Source organism: Chiloscyllium plagiosum, unplaced genomic scaffold, assembly GCF_037043375.1.
Source record: "Chiloscyllium plagiosum isolate Xiang-an unplaced genomic scaffold, Cpla_swu_hap1 HiC_scaffold_28, whole genome shotgun sequence".
NCBI classification, from domain to species: Eukaryota; Metazoa; Chordata; class Chondrichthyes; order Orectolobiformes; family Hemiscylliidae; genus Chiloscyllium; species Chiloscyllium plagiosum.
The window spans coordinates 685,599-691,627 of NW_028270166.1; positions in this window are offsets into that span (position 1 = coordinate 685,599).

Below are 6,029 nucleotides of genomic sequence, written 5' to 3' on the forward strand. Positions count from 1 at the left end.
GCTTCCACCCTAGCTCCCTGAATTTCTGCCTTAAATCCCAATCCCTTTTCCGGTGGTTTGGTGGCTCAGTGGTTAGCACTGCTGCTTCACAGCACCAGGGTCCCAGGTTCGATTCCAGCCTCAGGCGACTGTCTGTGTGGAGTTTGCACATTCTCCCCGTGTCTGCGTGGGTTTCCTCTCACAATCCAAAGATGTGCAGGTCAGGAGAATTGACCATGCTAAATTGCCCATAGTGTTAGGTGCGTTAGTCAGAGGGAAATGGGTCTGGGTGGGTTACTCTTCGGAAGGTGGGTGTGGATTAAATGGGCCAAAGCGTCTGTTTCCACACTGTAGGAAATCTAATCTATGTCATTGGTGCCTATGTGCTCCACAACTTGGAGCTGCTCCCCCTCCCTCTTAAGGATCCCAAAAACATGATCAGAGACATCACGAACTCTGGCACCAGGGAGGCAACATGCTAACCGTGAGTCTTTCTCATTCCCACAGAACCTCCTGTCTGTCCCCCTAACTATGGAGTCCCCAATGACTACTGCTCTGCTCTTCTTCCCCCTTCCCTTCTGAGCAACAGGGACAGACTGTGCCAGAAAGCTGTGGCCTGTTGCTTACCCCGGTACATCATTCTCTCCAACACTATTCAAAATGATATACCTGTTATTGCCCCCTCCTATTTACCTCTCCCCCCCAAGGTTCCCAGCCTTATTCCTGATGAAGGGCTTTTGCCCAAAACATCAACTTTCCTGCTCCTCGAATGCTGCCTGATCTGTTGTGCTTTTCCAGCACCGCTCTGATCTTGACTCTAATCTCCATCTGCAGTACCCACATCTGCCTACCTGTTAGTGAGGGGAACAGCCACAGGGGTTCCCTGCACTGTCTGCCGGTTCCCTTTCTATCCCCTGATGGCAACTCATCTACCTTCTTCTTGTACCTGAAGAGTGACTACTTCCCTGTAACTCCTCTCAATAACCCCCTCTGCTTCCAGAACGATCCGAAGTTCATTCAGCTACAGCTCCATTCCCTAACGCAGTTTTCGAGGAGCTGGAGTTGTGTGCACTTCCCACAGGTGCAGTTAGCAGGGACACTAGTGGTGACCCTTACCTCCCACATTTTGCAGGAGGAACATTCAATTGCCCTAACCTCCATTCCCACTGTTATAAATTCCCAATGAGTCTACTGAAAACTTCAAAAAAATAAAAATTTGTCACCTTACTAATCCTGCAAACAGAATTTTTTTTTTGGTTAGAGAAGGAGGATGGGTGGGAGACACTACCCGAGTAGTGTTTCAGGTAAAGTAATCACCCAAAGTCTCACTTACCCAGCAGTCCCATGTCCACTCCTGCAAAATGTGTGCTCCGCCTCTTCACAGGATAATTTTTTTAAACTTCAAATCTACCTTCCCGTCAGGCCCCTGATCCTTGCTATTGCTCTGCTCACTGCAACTACAACTGAAAAAATGAAAGGTAGGAGGTGTTTGTGATAGGTCAGTGGGAAGGGTGGAGTGGATAGGTGGGAACAAAGATGGACAGGTGGGGCCAGGTCAAGAAAATCACAGGGTTGGGTCTGGGATGGGGTATGGGGGGGTCTGGGGAGATCTGGAAGCTGGTTAATTCAATGTTGAGACCATGTGGTTGTAGGCTCCGAGGCTGAAGATGAGGAGTTCCTCCTCCAATTTGCAGGTGGCCTTGTTTGGGTGGTGGAGGAGGCCCAGAATGGACACGTCATCAGGAAGGTGTGACGGGGAGTTGAAATGGATGGCCACTGGAAGCTGGAATTCGTTGGTGCGTAGGGACCAGAGGTGTCCCCTGAACCATTCTGTAAGTTTGTGCTCAGTCTATCCAAAGTAGAGGAGCACATCGAGACAAACAGATGCAGTGAGTGAGGTTCGAGGATATGCAAGTAAATCTTTGCCAAATTTGGAATGATCCTTTGGGGCCTTGGAATGTGTGGGAGTGGAGGTGGGGCCAGGTGTGGGCACAGCTTTTCCACCTCTTGTGGTGGCAGAGCAAAGTGCCAGGTGTGTAGAGGGGTATGGTGGGAAGTGTGGACCTAACAAGGGAGTTGCGGAGGGAATGGACCCTACACAACGCAGATAGGGGCGGGGAGGGAAATATATTTTTGGTGGTGGGGTCTCTCTGTAGGTGGTAAAAGAGTTGGAGGATGATGCACTGGATTTGAGATTAGTGAGGTGAAACGTGAGAACCAGAGGGATTGTGTCCTTGTTGTGGTTAGAGGGTGTGAGGTTAGAGAAATGGAGGAACTGCGATTGAAAGTATTGTTGATCATGGGGGAGGGGAAAGTTTGGTCCTTGAAGTAAGAAGTCTGGGATGTCCTGGAATTGAATTGCTCATCCTGGGAGCAGAAACGGTGGAGGCAGAGGAACTGGGAGTAAGGGACCATGTTTATACAGGTGGGTGGGGGGTTGGAGGAGTGTAGTCAAGGTAGCTGTGGGAATCAGTGGGTTTGAAGTCGATGTTGGTTGCTGGAGGATGAGAGGTCCAGGATGGGGAGGGAGGTATCGGAGATGGTGGTTGAAACTTTATTGCTGGAACAGCACAGCAGGTCAGGCAGCATCTAGGGAACAGAAGATTCGACGTTTCGGGCACATGCCCTTCTTCAGGAATGAGCAGAGAGTGTTCAGCAGGAGAAGATAAAAGGTAGGGAGGAGGGACTTGGAGGAGGGGCGTTGGAAATGTGATAGGTGGAAAGAGGTCAAGGTGAGGGTGATAGGTCGGAGTAGGGTGGAGGCGGAGAGGTCAAGAAGAAGACTGCAGGTCAGGAAGGCGGTGCCGGGCTGGAGGGATTCGGCTGAGACAAGGTGGGGGGAGGGGGGATGAAGAAACTGGTGAAGTCCAAGTTCATCCCCTGTGGTTGGAGGGTTCCCAGTCGGAAGATAAGACGCTCCTCCTCCGACCGTCGCGTTGTTGTGGTTTGGCGGTGGATGAGTCCAATGACCTGCATATCCTCGGTGGAGTGGGAGGGGGAGTTGAAATGCTGTGCTACAGGGTGATTGGGTTGGTTCGTCCGGGTGGCCCAGAGGTGCTCTCTGAATCGCTCCGCAAGTAGGCGGCCTGTCTCCCCAATATAGAGGAGGCCACACCGGCTGCAGCGGATGCAGTAGATAATGTGGGTGGAGGTGCAGGTGAATCTGTGGCGGATATGGAAGTTTCCTTTGGGGCCTTGGAGGGAGGTGAGGGGGGAGGTGTGGGCGCAAGTGTTGCACCTCCTGCGGTTGCAAGGGAAGGTGCCGGGAGTGGAGGTTGGGTCGGTGGGGGGTGTGGATCTGACAAGGGAGTCGCGGAGGGAGTGGTCTCTACGGAAAGCTGATAGGGGAGGGGAGGGAAATATATCCTTGGTGGTGGGGTCCGTTTGGAGGTGGCGGAAGTGACGGCGGATGATGCGCTGTACATGGAGATTGGTGGGGTGGTAGGTGAGGACCAGTGGGGTTCTGTCCTGGTGGCGGTTGGAGGGGCGGGGCTCAAGGGCGGAGGAGCGGGAAGTGGAGGAGATGCGGTGGAGGGCATCGTCGATCACGTCGGGGGGGAAATTGCGGTCCTTGAAGAAGGAGGCCGTCTGTGTTGTGCGTATTTTGAACTGGTATCGGAGATGGTCCAGGTGAATTTGAGGTCAGGGTGGAGGGTGTTGATGTAGTGGGTGAACTGTTCGAGCTCCTCGTGGGAGCACAAGACAGCACCAATAAAGTCATCGGAGTAGTGGAGGAGAAGATGGGGGATGGTGCCAGTGTATCTGTGGAAGAAGCAGGCACAGCTGGGACCCATACTTTTTCCAGCGACACACCCACATCACCTGAAATAAAAAGAAAATTTTCATGAACATTTACCTTCTGTAATGCTCAGCTCCTGGGTTGAAGTGTCTGGAGTTGTTTTACAATTTACTAATCATAAATAAACTTCTGACAAGGCTACCCTTAAGTGATGATGACTACACAGCTTAGGCTAGGCTCCAAAAGATAGGTTTATTAATATTTATAGTGCATAACTTCACATGGCATTTCAATGTTATCCTTGCAAATTCTTTCTTGTTATCTTGCTTCAACATGTGCCCCTCCGATACTCTTGCTACAGATGATTGAGTAACACTGAACTGCTGCAAGCTGGATTCCTTCTTTGACATGCTGTACTGCTGCTGTTATTCAGTGTTTTGTTTGTGGAGATTATCTGGTACTGGGTGGATCTGCAGCTCCAGGGGTTCCCACCTCCAGCTTATTGTCACGAAAGAATGTTCTTCTCAGGAAAGCATATTTTATTGTTGTCGAGAATTTCATTGACTTAAAGGGAAACAGACTGATCCTCATTCTCTCAGCAAGAAAGCTAAATAAATACAAGAGAGCTACAGAATAGGAGAGGAATGAGACATGGGATGATCAAAGGAATAACAGTGAGAAAAGAAAAAATTATAGCTGTTAAACTATGTTCACAGACACACACTCAGACACACTCATAGACTCATAAAAGTTCTAGAGCACAGAAAGAGGCCCTTCAACCCATCGATTCTGTACCAGTCAAAAACAACCACAAAATTATTCTAATCCCATTTTCCAGCACTTGGTCTCATCTGCCTGGACATTGAGGAAGGATTTAGATATACAACTGCAATGTGATGAGGGTTTCCATTTCTCTCACTCTTACAAGCAATGAGTTCCACATTCCCATCGCCCTCTGGGTGAGAAAAAGGTTTCCTCATATCTCCTTTAAACCTTCTGTCCCTTACTGTAACTCTATACCCCCAGACTTTCATCCCTCCACCAAGAGGAAAAGCTCCTTCTTGTCTATCCTATACATGCCTCTCATTATTTTATATATCTCAGTCATATCTCCTCTTGATTCGGAGATGCCGGTGTTGGACTGGGGTGTACAAAGTTAAAAATCACACAACACCAGGTTATAGTCCAACAGGTTTAATTGGAAGCACATGAGCTTTCGGAGGTTAGTGTGCGTCCAATTAAACCTGTCGGACTATAACCTGGTGTTCTGTGACTTTTAACTATGTCTCCTCTTGATCTCCTCTGCTCCAAGGAAAACAGTCTGTCCAATCTCTCTTCATAACTAAATATCCAGGCCAGACAACATGCTGCTAAATCTCATTTGCACCTAAGTGGAGATGGGTATTGCAGATGCTGGAGATTAGGGTCAAGATTAGAGTGGCTGGAAAAGCACAGCAGGTCAGGCAGCATCTGAGGAGCAGGAAAATTGATGTTTTGGGCAAACGCCTTCCTGATGAAGGGCTTTTGCCATAAACGTTGATTTTTCTGCTCTTCGGATGCTGCCTGACCTGCTGTGCTTTTCCAGCACCACTCTAATCTTGACTCATTTGCACCCCGTCAATACTAATTATCAGCCTTTCTCTCTCTCATACACACATACAGCATAGGGTCATATAGCATAGAAACAGACCCTTTTGTGTCCACACCGACCATGTTCCCAAACTAAACTAATCCCATTTGCCTGCATTTGGGCCATATCCCTCAACCTTTCCTATTCATGTACCTGTCCAAATATCTTTTATACATACTCTCACACTCAGACACATGCTCTCACACTCAGACACACACACACTCATTCACAGACTCATTTTATCTCACACACACATCCAGACACACGTTCTCACTGACTCACAAACAGACACTCTCACATTCAAATACACACTCTCAGATACAGACACATTCTCACATTCATACACAGACACACAGAGACTTTCTCACACAGTGAGACACACACACAGTCACTCTCGCACATAAAGACACACAATCACTCTGACACATGAAAACACAGAGTCAGGCACACAGACATACATGGAGAGACACAGAGTTGAACTCACACATTTTTCCTTCTGAAGAAATTATTTGGATGAAATCATTTGGATTGGAGTTCCGATTAGAGGGAACTCGCCCATTCTGGTATCTGAGAGTGAGTTAAGGAGCCGGGAGATTCCTAGCCAATAACAGCAGGAATATGGAGCAACAAAACAAACGGAAGGAAGAGGAAACACTGAGCAAACCCAGTGCAGCCTACAGC